An 18,392-nucleotide genomic window follows, 5' to 3' on the forward strand; every position below is an offset into this window, starting at 1 on the left:
AAAAGGAGACCTGATGGTTCAATGAGCCACTCTGTCTACAGGAAAACCACCCATACGGATGCTTATCTAAAACCGGATTCCCACCACCATCCATCCCAGAAGAATTCCCTCATCAAGACTCTATATCATAGAGCCCAATGCATCTCCGACCATGAACACATTTCCAGTGAACTCAAACACGTACGCCAAGCTCTTAAGGCTAATGGTTACTCCGACTACACAATCCGCAAAGCCATCACTCCAACCATCAAGAAGGATCCTGTTGAGGAGCCTTTCAAGACCATCACCTTACCCTACATTGCTGGGGTCACAAAAAAGATCTCCAAAATCCTGATTAAACACAAGATCCAGGTCCGATTCAACACAGTACATAAAATCCGTGATCTGGTACCATCTGTAAAAGATGTGGTTCCAGACATACAGTACCCTGGTGTCTACAAACTAAGTTGCCTCTGTGGTAGCAGTTACATTGGGGAAACCAAACGACATGTCTCGGACCGCATCCGTGAACATAAAGCTGACCTGAAACACGGTAGGACAAACACCTCAGCCGTGGCAGATCACTGTTACAACTCAGTGGGCTCACATGACATTGACTTCTCCAAGACAGAGGTTCTCTGCAAGCCATCTGGCTATCATGAGAGATTCGTTCATGAGGCGATCCACATATACAAACACAGAGACAATTTAACCGAGAAGATGGATTCTGGCTTAGCAATCACTGGAAGGACGTAATAAACCATTTCGATACACATTAGGGTGGGTAGAATAATACATAGTGTTATATTAAAATGTATAAGGTATAGGGTGGTTTATAGCAATACAGTATGTAATTTAATGTTGGGTTTGTCTATGGCAGTATATAGTACGGTATAGACGCGTGTGATGTAAGAGAATAAAGTTTAGATGGAAGCATATTATATAATTTTTTACAACGTAGAATTTTGTATGTATTACTTACTGTTAGTAACTCAGCTTATTGTAGAATATAGTAAGTATACTGATGATGCTATGTAGTTTATACTTTAGTTTGTTATCCAGTTTATACTTTAGTTTTTTACGTGGTGGTTTAGTAACTGCAGCTACATACTATTAACATTCCTTTCCTTTGTTAATGCTACCCCCCTCCCCCCCCCCTTTGATGCTGCTAATCCTGCATAATGCACGGGCATAGTATTGATTTGGAACCCCCCCAGCCCACCTCCTACGCATTTTCCATATGCTGAATTCCTCTTGATATGCAAATTATTTTGTCTAGGCGCTCTTCTTCCCACCTCCCCCCCTCTAACCCAGCTTAAATATACGCTCCAAGCTTGGTGGTGTTTCATTCTTCGCCTGAGGACGGCTGCTTGCGTTGTGGCCGAAACGTCGTGAGAATTGTTTTATTATGTTTTATTTTTATTATTTTATTACTTCCCTTCTACGTGACTTTACCGAAAGAACCAAGAAGATGAATCCCTGCAGTCACGAAAGCTTTAAATCGAAATTTAGCTATCATTTACTTAGTTTAATCCGATGGTTTATCCAGGAAAACCTCACTGAGTCGAAATACTTTTTTCAGGAGAGTCCTGTCACGTTTTCCTAGTCGGGGGTGATGTTGCTCTCTTAAATCCCAACTGAGTAATTTTCAGGTAATTTTTCAACTTTGGGATGTTTTGGCCATTACCAGTTCAACTGTACGTGTGTGTTTTATCTATGGGTGGAAACGGGAGAACCAGGAGGAAACCCATGCAGAACAGAGGGAGAGAATACAAACTCTACACAGAAAGGCGCCCGAGTTGGGAATCGAACCCAGGCCCTTCTTGCTGCTATGAGTAGCGAGCGTAACTACCGAAAAACTCAATGCGTAAGAGGGGGTAACCAGTGGCGGCTCCTGCAAAATCTCTCAGGGGGGGCAAATGTCTGGATGATTGATTAGGATAAGGTCCACCCATGCAATGGATAAATTAACAGCTCAAGCATGTAAAGGCAACTTCACTTCTTTAATATTAATGAAAAATAAAGTGACTCTTTCAATACATCTTGTTTGTTTCTATACTCACTGTTAAAACAAACCACTCAAGTTTCTTTTATTAAAGATTCCACTAGGTGGCGACAAATTATATTGTTGGATGAAACGTGCTTACGTATGATGACGTAAGCACGTATGATGACGTAAGCACGTTAGGGCGAGCCCTCCCGGAAGCCATAGAGAATGCATTGCAGCGCCCCCATTCGAAAAAAAACATCTTTGAATGTAAGTCTATGGGACCACTCGGGGCAATTCTCAGCTGGAGGGAAATCGCCCAAAAAGAGGCGGTACTCCACAGGACGTAGCATGACGCTGATTGGACTATATCCAGAGGCACAGTGACGGCTAGCGTGACTCTGTGGTTGAATGACATTGGTGGTGCGTCGCCCAATCGCCCTAATGAAGAAACCGCCCCTGGGGGTAACCCTTAATCCACGCCGCACGGATGGATTTAATCCTCCTTTCTGTACTGCTATATGGCCACCTCACAAGCCCAAGCATGAAGGCGCCTCTCATTCCCCAGGCAGGGCCCCGTGCACGTAGCCCCTCGGCTCCTCATCCCTCCCCATGGCCGATGACGAGGTCAGTGAGGTGGGGTGATTCACGTTGCCCGAACGAAGTGGCCCCACGCCTCCACCTTACAAGAAACCTCGTGGGCTCGCGCTGCCTGCACATACAATGGGCGCTGTGAAGTGAGAGAATGAGGCCTACATTATGATGCTGAATAGGTGTGTTATGCCCAAATAACATTAATATGTTCGTTAGCTTGCTCGTATAATGAGTTACGGAACAGGAATCTATGGAAATAAAAGCGATTTCGATCCCATTCTCCAACCCACCACGCTTAAACACGCAACACTGCTAACCCATGGTCGACCCCATGTTGTACCCCACGCCCAAACCCGTAACAGCTCGAGCGCTTCTGAAGAGCTGGGCGAGAGGAATTTGAAAAGCGCTTTGTCAAGACCTCTCTCGCGGCAGGGGGCAGGTGAGCCAGCATCATCAGTCAAGCGCAGCGGAGCTCAGCAGCTCATTATACGTGCCCTCCTCCCCAGCACACTGTGGCATCAGGGCGCCAAGTGGCGTTTCTCCAGCAGGCTTCGGCTTGCTTGATAGACGTGAAAGGTATGAAGTTGAAGTGGAGTGTGGACTAAGGCTGAAGCTCGTGCCTAGCCAGTCTGAGGCTGGCACAACTGGCCTGGAAGCCCAGAGGGCTAAGCAGGCTGGTGGCTACAGCGCCGTCGCGCGTGCGTCTTGTGCCAGTCGTGAGTGGCTCATGAATGATTGTTCATCAGCTGATGCCAGTGGCGAGTACATACAATCCTGTACCTCGTGTGTCTGTTATTAAATATAGTGCATACCCCACGAAAGCAAGCGACACAAATAAAAGAATGTGGCTATGCAGCTGGCCAAGTATTCTGTGAATGTCGGCGCCTTGATGGGCAGGGTACCGCTCGCTCTCTTGTGTACCGACTGGACTGCCGCCCGTCCAGTCTGACCAGTTCCGCGTGCATTCATTTTACGCGTTGGTGCGTGGGTGTGTCTGTCTGTCTTTGTACTGTCGTGTGTGTGTGTGTGTCTGTGGTTTGATCTGTACGCGAGTTTGTTAAGAATTCACGCGCCTTCGGCAAAGTGACCCTGAAGGGACGGCGAGCACAGATCGGCAAGGACTCCAGCACGCGCGCGTTCTTGGTGTGCGTGGGGATTGGCGACCGAGTCATTCCGTCAAAACATTTCCTCCCCCAAAAGTAAATCGTTGAGTGCGTAACTGCACGAGCATTCACGGCCAGAGCGGGCGTCCCCTGCGCTCTGGGATGACGACGCCACCTAATTGTATAAAGTTCATTCAAAAACCAATGCCACGTTTTGGTGGCTGCCGGGATTGCAAGCCACGGTTTCCCCAATCTCTAGTCCTCGCGACCGAACCACCACGCGACGTCTTTTCCGCATTTACCAATTTACTCCTCCTCATCCATCACACTAATTAACTCGTCCCACCTTGCACGAGCCCGATAATTGTTAAACACGTCCCACGTAAGGCGCCAAGTAACCCTCCACCACCCGACAATATTGTTATCTTTACAAAGATATCATTCATATTTGCCAATGTATTGGTCAAATTCCGGGCAAAGCAACCCGATTAGTGGGTTACCTGAGCATTGGGGCGGGGCTATAAGGGAGGGGCTACCTGAGGAATGGGAGGGTCTAGTGATCGAGTAGGTGGGGCTGGCAGCTCGGCACGCGAGTCCCTGTTGAGCCGTACAGGCACTGTTCCCGTGTGTATCAGCGTTACACATCGCTGGTGGTGCAGTTTGTTTTTCACTACCGGCTGAGACCTTGGGTCTCAAGACCTTGGGTCTCAGCCGGTAGTGGTTAGACCGGTGTTTCAAGTTTACCAATGTATGCGCTCATAATTCGTTAAGTCACTTAATTCGGCTCAATCCCATCTCTGACAATGCCCCGATGCGTTATTAGCACGGGAAGGAAACTGATCGTGAATTAAGCGACCTTTTGCATCGAATCTTGAGGTAGCTCTGTGACTTCGTCTTCCATGATCGTTTTCTGACACAGGGTTGTGCACTGCTCGCAGCAGAGATTTTGTGAATGAAATTGGCTCTGCATCGTAAGACACCATTTGTGCTGTAAGTAGAACTGGAGAAAAATGAAACATCACACGATGTGGGAGCAGCCTAAAGTTCAGGTGTATTTAACTACCCAGGCGATAACTCAAGGCACCAGAGTAACTCTCATTTTCAAGGGTGACTTGGGTCACCAAAATGACAAAAGCTAAAACATTACATAAAAACCCTTACAGAAATGAAGTGAATAGAAATCAGAATAAAAAAACTGTACTGTATCAGATTAGGAATTTAAAATCGAGATCAACTTAGAGTTGAATATTAAATTCCCTGCAGTACGAATCGGCTCAAACGCAGATGACCTCCAACCTGATCACACTACAGTCTACAATACCAAGCTACATAAACATGAAACGTTACACGGGCATCATGGGACCTCCTTTGTCAGTACCAAAATTTGGGAATAGGTTTTCCCCTTTTTTCTGGCAACAAAACAGGTGTTAAGATGTTTAAACACCAAACTGAAACCTTTTACAAGGAATCATGTCTGCCTCATATATTGGTACTGATGTACCTGCTCACCCCGAGCTCTCATTACTCTTGATAATGATTGTCTTTGTGCTGTATGCCTTTTGGCGTCCTCTAGTCTAACACCTTTTGAGACGAGGCTCCAAAGAAAGCTGTCTCTGGTGTGGACCAATCAGTTTCAAAGACAATGCATATATTATCAGAGTATGTTTTTTAAATGCATTCTGACCACAAGTATTGTGGTTAATGCAGACATGATTCCTTGTAAAAGGCTTCAGTTTGGTGTTTGAACATCTTAACACCTGTTTTGTTAACAGAAAAAAGGAGAAAACCTATTCTCACGTTACGCAGATATAGGGGGAGTGGAGTGCTGATATGTATTATATTCTTCTGTATGGTAATAGTTGCATCTCATGGCCCAGTGTGTCTCATGGCCCAGTGTGTCTCATGGCCCAGTGTGTCTCATGGTTCAGTGTGTCATGGCCTAGGTGTGTTTCATGGCCTAAGTATCTCATCGCCCAGTGTGTTTCATCGCCCAGTGTGTCTCATCGCCCAGTGTGTCTCATCGCCCAGGTGTGTCTCATGGCCCAGGTGTGTCTCATGGCCCAGTGTCTCATTGCCCAGGTGTGCCTTCTGACCCCGGCGTGATTTCGGACCTGACCCGCGTCTCCCCTCCGGCGCCAATGGCGTGGCACCCCACGCACGTGAACGTACTGGTGCGCCAGGCGCGCAGCTTGGGCCGGGAGGCCAATGCCTACGTGACCTTCAGCCTGGGCACGCAGCTCTACCGCACCTCGGTGCAGGGGCCGAGCTCTGACCCCAAGTGGCTGGAGGAGTGCACACTCGATATTGAGCGCTGGTCCGGTGGAGACGGCGACGGCAACGGCGAGGCGGCGGTTCACGATGCTGCAGAAGAGCGAGAGGGAGGCCGAGCGAAGAAGGCGAAGGCGAGGCACTCGCCGCTGCTGGTGCTCGCCGTGATGCACAGGGTCATGCTGGGGGCGGACAAGTGCCTGGGCAAAGTGGTGCTAGCCCTGGAGGAGATCTACCGGGACAAGGCGAGGACGCGTGCCGCGTGAGTGATGGATGCGCCGTGCGCATGGCCACTGTTATTCAAACCCAGGATTTCGGCGGTCCCCCTCCTTACCTTCTTCCGTTCCTCTCTTGGAACTTCACCTCTTCTCCATTGCCCATAGTCTCAATACAGCTCATAGACCCAACGTTGCCCATAGACTCAATGCTGCCCATAGACCCAATATGCCCATTGACCCATCACTGCCCATCGACCCAAAGCTGCCCATAGACTCAACGCTGCCCATATACCCAACGCTGTCCATAAAACCAACACTACCCATAGACCCAACACTGCAATAGGTTTTCCCTTTTTTCTGGCAACAAAACAGGTGTTAAGATGTTAAAACACCAAACTGAAGCCTTTTACAAGGAATCATGTCTGCATTAACCACAATGCAAACAAAAAACATACTCTGATAATAACCAATTCTAATTTTTTTGGTACTGGCAAAGGAGATCCCATGATGTAACTGCTCACCCGAGCTCTCATTACTCTGATGATGCTTGTCTTTGCGCTGTACGCCTTTTGGCGTCCTTTGGTCTAACACCGTTTTGAGACTAGGCTCAAAAGTGAGCTGTCTCTGGTGTGGACCAATCAATTTCAAAAACAATGCATATATTATCAGAGTATTCTTTTTTTTGCATTCTGACCACAAGTATTGTGGTTAATGCAGACATTATTCCTTGTAAAATGTTTCAGTTTGGTGTTTTAACATCTTAACACCTGTTTTGTTGTCAGAAAAAAGGGGAAAACCTATTCTCAGACTCAACATGCTCATGGACCCAACACTGCCAACAGACTCAATGCTGCCCACAGACCCAATGCCGCCCACAGACCCAGCACTGCCCAGACCCAACGCTGCCCGCAGACCCAATACTGATCATAGACTGAACACTGCCCCTGTATAAGGCTGTGAGGCTATGCCCATGACCCCGGGGTGTCGTTGTACCCTTAGGTGGCACGCGCTGGTGGGGGGGCGCGGCGACACGGCGGGGGGGCGCGGCGAGCTCGAGGTGACCATTAGCTTCCTGCGGAGCACCAGAACAGGTGTGAGCCTCCCCCTCTTCCCTGCACCTCCACAACGCAAGCATGAGGTCACACCAGGGCCAGGAGACACACTGGGCCATGAGACGCACTGCGTCATAAGACACACTGCACACATTTAGAGCCTTGAATTATTTTTTGTCATATTGACTCATTGTCATTACCATTGTCTATCCACTGCTGGATGAAGGCCTCCCCACATCGCCACCCTGTATTGATGGTGCAGGGGTTTATTTGCCACGTGGCGCCTGGCACCTCAGAGAACCCTTGACTTTCGTATCAGTAAATCCCACTGCAATCGACGGCCCAATTATTATCGAGATGACGCTGGTTTACCAAAGGAAAGTCTCTGTTACTTTTCAGGAGGGTACTGCCAGGTTTTGCAGTGGGGGGGGGGGGGGGCAATGTTGCTGGTGCGTGTAATCCTAATTGAGGGTTTTTATAGCTATCTATGGGAGGAAACCAGGAGGAAACCCATTCAAAACAGGGGAGAGAACATACAACCTCCACACAGAGGGGCACCCGAGTCAGGAATCTAACCTAGGCTATACTGTTATCACTGTGCCATCACCCTGCCGCCCACGGCATAAGGGTTGAGTAAGGCTTTACAATATACGGTTATGTCTATTGTATTCTATGCTGTGCACAATTAAACTCGGATTTGCCATTCCGAGTAATTTTGCCATTGCATTTTGTTCACTGACTATGCTGTATGCTGTTTAAGGAGAGTTTGTGTTATTTTGGGCATCTTGTGACAGTTTCCACAAAGCATTACACACCGGGCCATGAGACACGGTGGCTGTACTGACCCCGTGCCCCGTGACCCCCCTCTCTCTGTTTCTTTCTCACCAGGTGAAGGGGCATCGGGAGCAGGGGAGGACATGAAGAACGGCCTCAAGGAAAGGTACACTTTAAAAGACTGTTGTGGCGAGGGCTGTCAGCGAGCATCACCTACGAAGGCCGCCACGGCACACAAGGTTGTGGGTGGCCAATACCACGCTCGGCCGCCTTTGTCTCCCCAGTGTTGATGTTTACACACTGCACCAGATACTCGTTTTAAGGCTGAGTCGACTTAAGAGGTGGGGGGGAGTGGGGGCCTGAATTGGTTCAAGTAATTGTCACTGGTGTTGGCCATAAGCGGGAATTGAACTCCGGTCTTCGGGTTCATAGCGCAGTGTGATAACTGCTATTCTAATGACACACACACACAAAATCACCTTCACACTGACTCCACACTAATACTCACCGATACTCACGGATACGTACACACCTTCGCTCTCACCGAGCTTGGTGGTGGCGATGATGGTGGTGATGGTGCCGGTGGTGATGGTCGTGATGGTAGTGATGGTGGCGATGGTTGTGATGGTGTTGGTGATGTTGGTGGTGATGGTGCCGCTGGTAGTGATAGTGGTGGTGATCAAGCCAGTGGTGGTGATGGTGGTGGTGATAGTGGTAATGATGGTGGCGATGGTGATGGTGGTGATGTGTCCCTGCAGCGTGGCGTCTCCTCGCCGCATGTCGCTGGCTCGCTCCATGTCGGACCTGGTGAGCCGGCGTCTCGCTGGAGCCCCCTTGGATGAACCTGAAGGTCGGGAGAGGCACCAACAGGAGCATCACGGCTCCCTTCCCTCCCTCTTTCCCGCTCCACCACACTCGCCATCACATCAAGCACATCGTTAGTGTAAACTCAGTAGCATGGTTGCCTACGTACGGGATGAAATAAGTTCAACAACATGCACAGCAGTGAATATTGAACATCGGGAGTGAATAGTGAACATCTCACACAGTGAGGCGGCCCAGTGGTTATGCATTTCTTGCTTGTAGCAGATTCACGATTTGAATCCTGCAGGCCTACTCTGGTTAATACTGCGAGTATATTGACCGTAAACTACTATGTGCCGCCTGCTTAACGGTGGATATTAACGATCCCGTGATTGCATAAAAAAATGAGTAGGCCATTGTGCGCTCGCATCGTGGCTTCAAATTTACCACTTAAAAAAAAACTGCACCGCAAATTAGTCAATTTGGATTCTGCACAGAGCAGCAGCAACATCGCACCCTCCACTTACTGCAAAAAGTTGGCAAGACCCTCCTGAAATAGAGCGGAGACTCGGTGAGACTTTCCTTTGGTAAACGAGCGTCATCTCACAATAATACGACCACAATCAAAATACAGCAATACCCCACTTTACGTCGGGGATGCGTTCCTGAAAGGTGTGATGACGAATATCGAAACGACATAAGTCGAAGCAATTTACATGGTAGGTGGTGGAGACAAAGGCTGAGACGCGACGGATAATGAGAACTGACCGACGATGCTGTCAGTGATGTAAGTGTGGGTTAAGGCGATATACATCGGGTATTGGTATTAATAAAGTGAAACGTATTTGCAAAACGGCTTTAAAGGGGGAGACGTAAACCGGGGTATGATTGCATTAGTAAAAAAAATATTTCATTTAATTCTTACTTTCTCATTAAGCCTTTCCATCCTCAGAACCAGCCCGTCGTCTCATGCCCGCAGCACCGTATGTAAGATCCTGTTGTTGTTATCATTACTACAACGCTCATTTGCCCAGGAAAGCCTCAATGAGTCTCATGAATCTCCTTTCAGTCGGTAGGGGGGGTGAACATTGTTGTGTTTAATTCAATATGAGGCGGCTTGTGTGAATGTGGGCAGAGCCCCATATGAGCCTGTCCGTTCTCACTGAAGGAGAGTGTGGTTGGATGTTTAATATTCGTTTTAGATTCGTAATGAAAGCTCTTGGCCACGCCGTTCAAATTGTAATATAATGGAAAGGGATTGCAAAAACGTGTGGTTACTACTGGTTTCGCAGAGAATATAGATTGCAATCTGATATATTTCAAACAGTTTTTTGTGATTAGTTTGTTGTCCTTCCCCCGCACCTCCGATTAGCCCGGTTGGCTACATACGGTGTGACAAATTCAACATACATACATACAATCTCATCTTTGCGAGTTTTCACGGAACATTTTTTAGGATTCACAGTGAAACCAATGGTACCGCATACGTTCACAATTGCTTCCCTCCACATTGCAGCTAGAATGACGTGGCTAAGCGCTCTCGTTGCAAACGTCAAACGAACATCAAACGTTCAACCACACTCTCCTCCGGTCCCCGTTCTCCCCGCCGCCCAGATGCAGACACGCACACCCACAGGAGGTCGTCGAGTGCATCAAACCACTTCATTCCAGCGGACTCCAAGTCCAAGCTGGCTCGCTCCAACTCGGCCGTCGAAGGCCACGGCACTGACGCTCCGATGGCGGGCAACGGCGGCGGCGTGGAGTTCGAAACGAGGCCGCCGGGCCATGCATCGCTTGGAAAACCAAGCGTGAGGCCTCAACTCGGGCCAAGGCCGCCTGAGACGCAGGGCCGCTCGCTCTTCAGGAACCGCGCGCGGCCGCGGGAGGGCCCCACGGGAGCGCGGCAGCAGAGGGAGCTCGCCACAGCCTCCATGCATCCGAGCTTGGACAATGAGGTGGGTACATGCGTCCCTTTTGGAGTGGAGCAGGAGGGGTGGCCCCACGGTGGCTAGGAGATGTTAACTCCCTCGCCTGGCATGCAGGAGATCGTGGGTTCAATTCCAAGCTGACACCTGTATATTAGGAGTTTGCATGTTCTCCCCGTGATCACGTGGATTTGTTTTCCGTTTTTTCCCTCCACATTTAGAATCAACAAGCCACTTTCATTGAGCTATCATTTGTTTTGTAAAAGAGATAGATAGCTCAGTGGGCTTTACCTAGGGAAATAAAAATAGTTTAATCGTTTAGTTTAATACTTTCACCAGGTGTGTGGAAGTCTTAGCTTGGGAGAGGCTCAAGCCGGACTGCACAACGCGTGTGCCAGTGCCGTGCGGTAGACTCTGCTAGGTGAAGGTTCGGCTCGGGAAAGAACAATGGACTCGCCTCGAATCACGAGGACTAGGAGACGGAGCGTGTGTGGTCCATGGTGCTCAGTGCTCGGTCACCGGCCAAATAACTTAAACCCTACACCACCCGGCAGTCAGAAACTTTTTTTTCATTCTGGAATCTTGGGTCAGTTTGAATTTTGGTAGAAGTTTTCAGAATGAATGAATGGGGCATGACCCTAGTTGTGTATCAACATTTTTATTTTCCAGATATTTCCACAAAACAAACAGTAGCAGACAATCTATGTGTGTGTGTTTATTACCCGCTACGAACACGGTGATCCCAGTTCGATTCCCACTCATGGCCACCACCAACACCAGTGAGGATGATCTAACTGGTCCTTGGCCTCCCTTAGGTCGACTCAGTATCAAATGAGTACCTGGTGCAATATTTAAACATCGTCTTTAGAGAGACAAAGGCAGCCATGCGTGGTGCTGGCCTTCTACCTGCCCGTGCCGTGACGGCCTTCATAGGTGCTCGCTAACAGCATTTGCCACTACAGTCTGTTAAGGCTATACGGGGGATCTTTGTCTTTGATCTATTGCTCAGTAGTCTGTGTTGTCGCAACCTCAATCGTGATGCCAAGGATAATTTCTCATCATGAATGCATTGTATGCTTGCATTTATCTTTAAAAAATGCAACGTCAATCTAAGAACAACCAGCCGTGCTGCGGCGCGTGGCCTGTAACCCATCACTGTGGGGGCAGTGAGATCGCCGTCTCCTGGATTCTAGCCAGGGTGTGGTGATAGCACAGCAAGTGGGTTCATCCCCATCTGTATTCCATCTGTACAGGGATCGAGTATTACCCCCGCACTCCGCATGCATGGGTTTTCTCCGGGTACTCCGGCCTCCTTCCACGTGTGTAATAATCACTAGTTAGTGGAGTTGGCCAAACGTCCCAATGTAGATCAAACGGAGCTTGGGAAATTGTTGGCGCTGGTTCTGGCCGCCTCTCCACTTTCCTGTGGTTTCCCCACGCCTATGAATCTGACAAAAACTGTGCGCGAAATCACATCTGTGACATTTATTCAATCTCGGTACAGTAAGTCCTCGTTTAACGCGATAGGAGATGCATTCCTGAAAGTGCCACGTTAAGCGAAAAACGTGTTTAGCAAAAACAATTTCTCCATAAATAATGTAGTAGCGATAAAGTTTGGCGAGATATGATGGACTACGCAGAAACAGCAAGATAGCGCGACAAATAAGTGAAGGGTACGCCGCTGCGTTACCGTTTTATTGCACATACTGTATCACTGTACCACTCGAAACAAGTTCGTCGTCGTCCGTTATAACGGTGGTCATTCCGCGTTATAACGGTGGTCATTCCGCGTTATAACGGTGGTCATTCCGCGTTATAACGGTGCACGTTCCGCGTTATAATGGGTGCGTTCCGTATTGTGTGAAAAGTGTTCCCTAATAGGAAGAAGCGTGTTACAGAGAAAACGCCTTGTGTGAACACCCCCACATTAAGCGAGGTGTGGGGCCTGCCTGTGTGTGCGGAACAGAAACTCCGGAATCTCAGCCGGGCCGATCTCGTTGCGCTGATTATCCATCACAAAGAAGATCTGGTGGCCAAGGACGACCTCATCCGATCCTTGGAAGACTACATCGACACCCTGCTTCTCAGGGTCATGGAGCACACGCCCTGCCTGCTTCGCGTCCCCTACACGCCCTGCTCACCCCGCCGTTAGCCACCTCACCTCCTTGCCACCTCACCAGCTCACCACCTCACTTCCTCACCACCTCACTACCTCAGCCCTCACCACCTCTCCCCTCACCACCTCACCCCTCACCTCCTTGCCACCTCACCACCTCACTACCTCAGCCCTCACCACCTCTCCCCTCACCACCTCACCCCTCACCAGCTCACCACCTCACTACCTCAGCCCTCACCACTTCTCCCGTCACCACGTCACCCCTGAGCTCCTCGCCACCTCATCACATAACCACCTCACTTCCTCACCACATAACCAACGCACCTCCTTGCCACCTCACCACTAACCACCTCACCGCTTCTCCACTCAACTCCTTGCCACCTCACTTCGTCATCTCACCAGCAGGCTCTATGCTCACCTCCCCGCCTCAGCCCACCGCACCACACACCTCACCAGCAAGCTCGGTGTTCATCTCTCCTCCTCACCACGTCGTGCTGTGATGCGGAAGTGGGCAGACATGCGTCGTTCTTCCCTCTGCGGAGGCGAGGGCTCCCTCTTGAACTGCGCCACGCGTGGCTCCCTCGGCTCGAGGACATGGGAGTTACGCCGCGGGCCACCTTGCCTCCCCTCACACGCAAGTAGCCCGGTCGCGCTGCGCACGCGATGACATTTCACAAAAGTTGAGCCTCCCATTTTCACTTCTGCGTGGGCTCAGCATCGCATCGCCCCCTTGTGAGTTCGTCGGCACGTGCGGTTGGAGGGACCTTGTCAAAGCTAGGTGGCTGAAGGACGCTAACCCGCAGGTGTCGGCTCCGGCTCCTTCCGGGTGGGGTGGGAGGAGAGGCAGTCGAGCTGCTGTGTGGGGGGGCCACCGTAAAAGTGAGCACTCCTGAGCAGAGTGAACTTGGCTGGGCCAGAAGGGGCATCTGGTGGTGCAAGATCCACCCCGAGCGCCACGCCTCGTGTCGCGACTTTTTCCATCGCTGTGTCAGCAGAGGGCCACGAGGAATGTGAGGCTCGAATAATGTTTTTAAATACCACAATTTTTTTAAATTCTATTCCAATTATGTATTCATGTCACGTCACGAGATACGTGTTCATTTGGAAATCAAGCAGAGCAGTGCACCACCCCGTATCAAAGAATGTCCCACAGAAGCAGAATTCACAGGACTACTTCCGAGCTTTGTATACCCTGCGACAGAGAACTGTTAGGTAGATTAAATATATTTTTTTATTCTTAGAACTGGAATGTTGGCCAAATCAACTTAAAAACAAAATTTTACGCAACACGTTTTTTTTGTTCCATTGTTGGCGACCGGGCTGAGACAATCACCTGACTCCGCTTAAGAACCCGGTTTAAACCCGGTGGTCACCGACCCACCCCCCTGTCACCTCTGAGCCAAGACGTTGAGACGGCTCCTCAGGCCACACGGCTGGCTCCGTTGTAGTTTCACGGCAGGGTGAGACGCCAGTCGCACCGTTTAAGGAGACAACATCTGGGTGATGACGTGGCCCAGCGGTAGCACGCTCACCGCTCATTGCAGAGGTTCGCGCTTCTAATCCAGGAGGCCACCCTGGTTATTACTGCGGTGTGGCTTAACACAAAAATACTATGGGACGTCTGCTTCACAGTGAACGTTAAAGACGTCATTCGGAAAGAGAAACGCGTTCGCCACTGAACATTCAATTGCGTTGTTGCTCTGGAGGCCTGGAGATCGATGATCGATGTTCGGCCGCCGATTTAATGGCGTATGGTTGTGATTTCTCACTTAATAGAGGGGGCTGCATGAAGGCTGCCATCTTCCACTGCAATAATCAATTGGGATTACACGAAACACCATCGCCCCTTACTGTGAAACTCCTGCGGGGTGTGTCTAGGAAACGCAGCGCGTTCCTGGTCATAAATGTCTAAATTATACGTTTGAATGGTAAATACTTAATCGTTATTAACATTAAGTAAGAGTTATGAAGAGGTATGTGGACAATACCTTAGTTATCCTGTTAATTACTGTACAGTAAACAAGTTTAGTACTGTATGGTCACATTTTGTACGGATGTGTGTATGTACGCACATAGTATGTCATGTATGTGTATGTGCATATGAGTGTGCATTTTTATATTCTTTGGGTATTTCGGTAAAGTCACCGAAAGACCCAAAGAATATGAATTCCTGCAGTCACGAAAACTTTATGTGAATTTTAATTTACTGAAGCAACTTGTAAAAGCAACGTTCGGTACATTTACTGAGTCAATGAGTAACTAATCAGTACTGCAAACTGAAAGGAAACTTTTCCATAATCAAGGTAACTTGTTATGGTGAGTAACGTGGCGTTGTGTAACGTTGCCGCCTTCAAATAACTTCCCCATCACTGCTTCTGGCACCGTTCTGCTGTCCTTCGCAATTGTCACCTTTATCCCCCATCTTGAAACGAAACATCTCGGATCCCATTCCAGAAGACCATTTTTGCCAGTATTAAAATGATGAAAAAAAGAATGACCTTTATCCTTCCTGGAAAGCATACCGGTGTTAAGATGACCAAACACTAAATAGACACCTATTGCAAGGCATCAAATCTGCAATAACCACACATGCTTATGATAAACATGCAAACAAACATTCTCTGATAATGCATGCATTGTATTTAAAACTGATTGGCCTACATAAGAGACAGTCTCCTTCGTGGCTTTGTCTTACAAGTGTTAAACAAAAGAATGGCAAAAGTTGAACAGACGAGAAATATGCAAATATCAAAACATTCATAGCGCGGGTCGAGCAGTTTAATATATGGGACCCTTTTTGTCGGTATCAAGATGACGAAAAAACATTAGGTTTTACCATTTATGGCAAGAATATAGGAGGTGTACAGATGTTCAAACCCCAAACAGACACCTATTATCACAAGGCATCAAGGTAATGGAGACCCTCTTCGGATCCCAATCACCTTGCAAACGTCCACTGTCTGTCACATGGTGGACGTATCCCTGAGTCATGTTTTCAACTGCTCTCCAAGGTTCCTCCTCTGGCTGTTGCACGGAGATGGTTATACTGTGCATGGTTCATAACCTCTTGCTCTCCTCCAACCATAGCACTCTCTTCTTGCTTTTGTCATCTCTCACTGTGGCTTGCAGCACTTCACGTCGTTCATTTCGTCTCTTTGTTCGTTGTCTCTGTACGAGACCTGTTGTACTCTCCTGTTCTCTTCCGCTCTGGTGTTCAGTAGAAGCTTAACATTCGCCTCTGCTTATGTTCATCTTCTATTCAGGAAAAGGCTTCACTGAGTGTGGTGGGACACAGGATCGCCCCTTGCGCCACCCTGGAGAACTACACTGCCGTGTGGTCACTACCACGACTAGGGCTGTCCATTGCTGACCTTTCCTAAACGTTGGGGGAAAACACGTTAACCTTTTAAACAAGGGTTGATCTTTTGCCTCACTGTCATGGTAAATAATGCCTCATTTGCACATACCGTTGTGATACACAGGGTCGTGATGATGAAAGTGATGATCTGGATGGTTGTCGTGGTTGGTGCAATAGAGTCAAGCTCTGCGAAGTTTATTCATGCACTTCACTTGAGGCCAATAACAATAATAATTGGTTTTAAACCAAGAAAGCCTCACTGAGTCTCGAAGATATTTTTAGGAGGGGACTGCTTTGAGATGCCTGGCCCATACCAATAATAAGTGGCATGTAGGAGGAACTGGAGTTACTGGAGAAGACCCACTCGTACGTGATAATGAACACTGAAAGCTCTGCAAATATGGATTACAGAATGCGTTGGTATACTGCCAGCTTCTGGCCGCATCACAACCCAAGCTTGCACCAGCTGATATCCCAGACAGTCTCATTCGAGTTAAAACCAGGCTCACATTGTGTTGCTCCGACAAACGCCTTGCGTATCGCCGTGAAGCACAGAGCTGCAGCGTGCACATCCACCGCCATGGTTCTTCACCCACGTGTTTGTTGAATGGTAAATATTTACAAATGTGATCAGAAATATATTTTGCACAGTGAGTGTGTTTCAAAAAAAGAATAACTACAAACGTAAGTGATGCGAATGATTTTTCATTTATAAAAGTGCTGTAAATGTGTTACATTTTTTTTTCGTCTGTAGGCAATCGAATTCTAATTCTGATAGGGCAGGTGAATCATTACTTGAAGGTCTGAATCTTGTTTTGCTGTGTGCTACGGGATTTTATGTGGAGAGTTCACAATCAGGATTTTTGAGTTCCATATCGATCTTCCACTCAAAGCGTTTGCATTCATACAAAGCGTCTGTATATCGCTGTAGGGAAACGCCACTCTTCCATCTATTATCCGCTTTCCCTTTTATAAAATGGTCCGCGCGGTGGTGGTGGTGTCGAGGCGTTTCTCTGCAGTTCAAATGAGATGGGTGTACTTGATTTACTATGATTTTACAACGCCTGTGCTGATGTTTGGACGCTTTACTTAAGTGTGGGTTTTGTATTAATTAAATCTGCAGGAGACCGCTGCCTTCACTGCTGTGCTCTCATTGTCATTCCGGATGTGCTGGTGGTGGGAAGGATATCTGCACTTAATAAGAAGTATTATTTGAACCAGAGAGTTTTATTAACCTATCGGAAAAACATTACCCAATGAATCGTCCATGGTCCATTGATTCCCTATGAGGAATTGGCAGGAACGTTTACAAGATTAAAATGATTAACAATGACTACATCTTGCCATTGGGGCGGCAGTGTCAAAAGCGCATCGTGAACATTGGCGCCGCGCAGCAAGGGGTTCGATTCCCGACTCGGGAGTCTTTCTGTGTGGAGTTTGTATGTTCTCTCTCCCCCTGTTCTGCATATGGGTTTCCTCCGGGCTCTGGTATTGGTCAAACACAATCAATTTACTTACAAAAAAATTCCAATTAGGATTACACACAGCAGCAGCACCGCCCCCTACTGCAAAAACTTGGCAGGAAAGTTGGCGTATTGGCTCGCCTACGCGCGCATCATCACACTTCGCAAGTTGAGCGCGTGTCTCTTTGGAGTTTGTATGTTCTCCCCTTGCCATGCATGGGTGTCCTCTGGGTTCTCTTAGTCCCTCCCCCCCTTCCCCCAAGCTAAAAAAACTCCCAAATACAATGCAATTAGTATTGGTCAAACATCCACGTTGGCGGGATGTTAACTACCTCGTCTGGTATACAGGCGGTCGTGGGTTCGATCCCGATCCCGACCCTGACGCCTGCTGTATATTTGGAGTTTGTATGTCCTCCCCGTGGTCGTGTGGATTTTTCTTTGGGTCCTTCAGTTTTTTTCCCTCCACATTTAGAAACATGCATTTAGAGTATTTGGCTGCGATATATTTCTACATGATAAGCCACCTCGTTGAGTTATCATTTGTGGCCAGGTCGCTTCTGAGAAAGCGCTATACTATAGTTCAGTGGACCTTACCTGCAAAATAAAAAGAAATAGTTTAGTTTACCTGTTAATATACTCAATTAGCATTACACGTAGCAACATTGCCCCCTACTGCGAAAACTTGGCAGGACCCTCTCTCGTGAGAAAGATACGAGCCTCAGTGGGGCTGCCATGAGTGAACAAGCGTGAC

General features: G+C 48.3%; 1 pseudogene across 1 annotated transcript in view; it reads left to right on the forward strand.

Annotated features, from left to right (window-relative positions):
- LOC144944304 (rab11 family-interacting protein 2-like) overlaps nt 1-17,311 on the forward strand; it is a 38,125-nt pseudogene extending 20,814 nt beyond the window's left edge. The window contains exons 3-8 of the transcript XR_013639574.1: nt 5,743-6,193; nt 7,149-7,240; nt 8,090-8,141; nt 8,734-8,825; nt 10,394-10,734; nt 12,671-17,311. The product of XR_013639574.1 is annotated as a rab11 family-interacting protein 2-like (transcript). The remainder of the gene's footprint in view (nt 1-5,742; nt 6,194-7,148; nt 7,241-8,089; nt 8,142-8,733; nt 8,826-10,393; nt 10,735-12,670) is intronic.
- Nucleotides 17,312-18,392: the final 1,081 nt, after the last annotated feature.

Source organism: Lampetra fluviatilis, chromosome 2 (genome assembly GCF_964198595.1).
Source record: "Lampetra fluviatilis chromosome 2, kcLamFluv1.1, whole genome shotgun sequence".
Lineage (NCBI taxonomy): Eukaryota > Metazoa > Chordata > Hyperoartia > Petromyzontiformes > Petromyzontidae > Lampetra > Lampetra fluviatilis.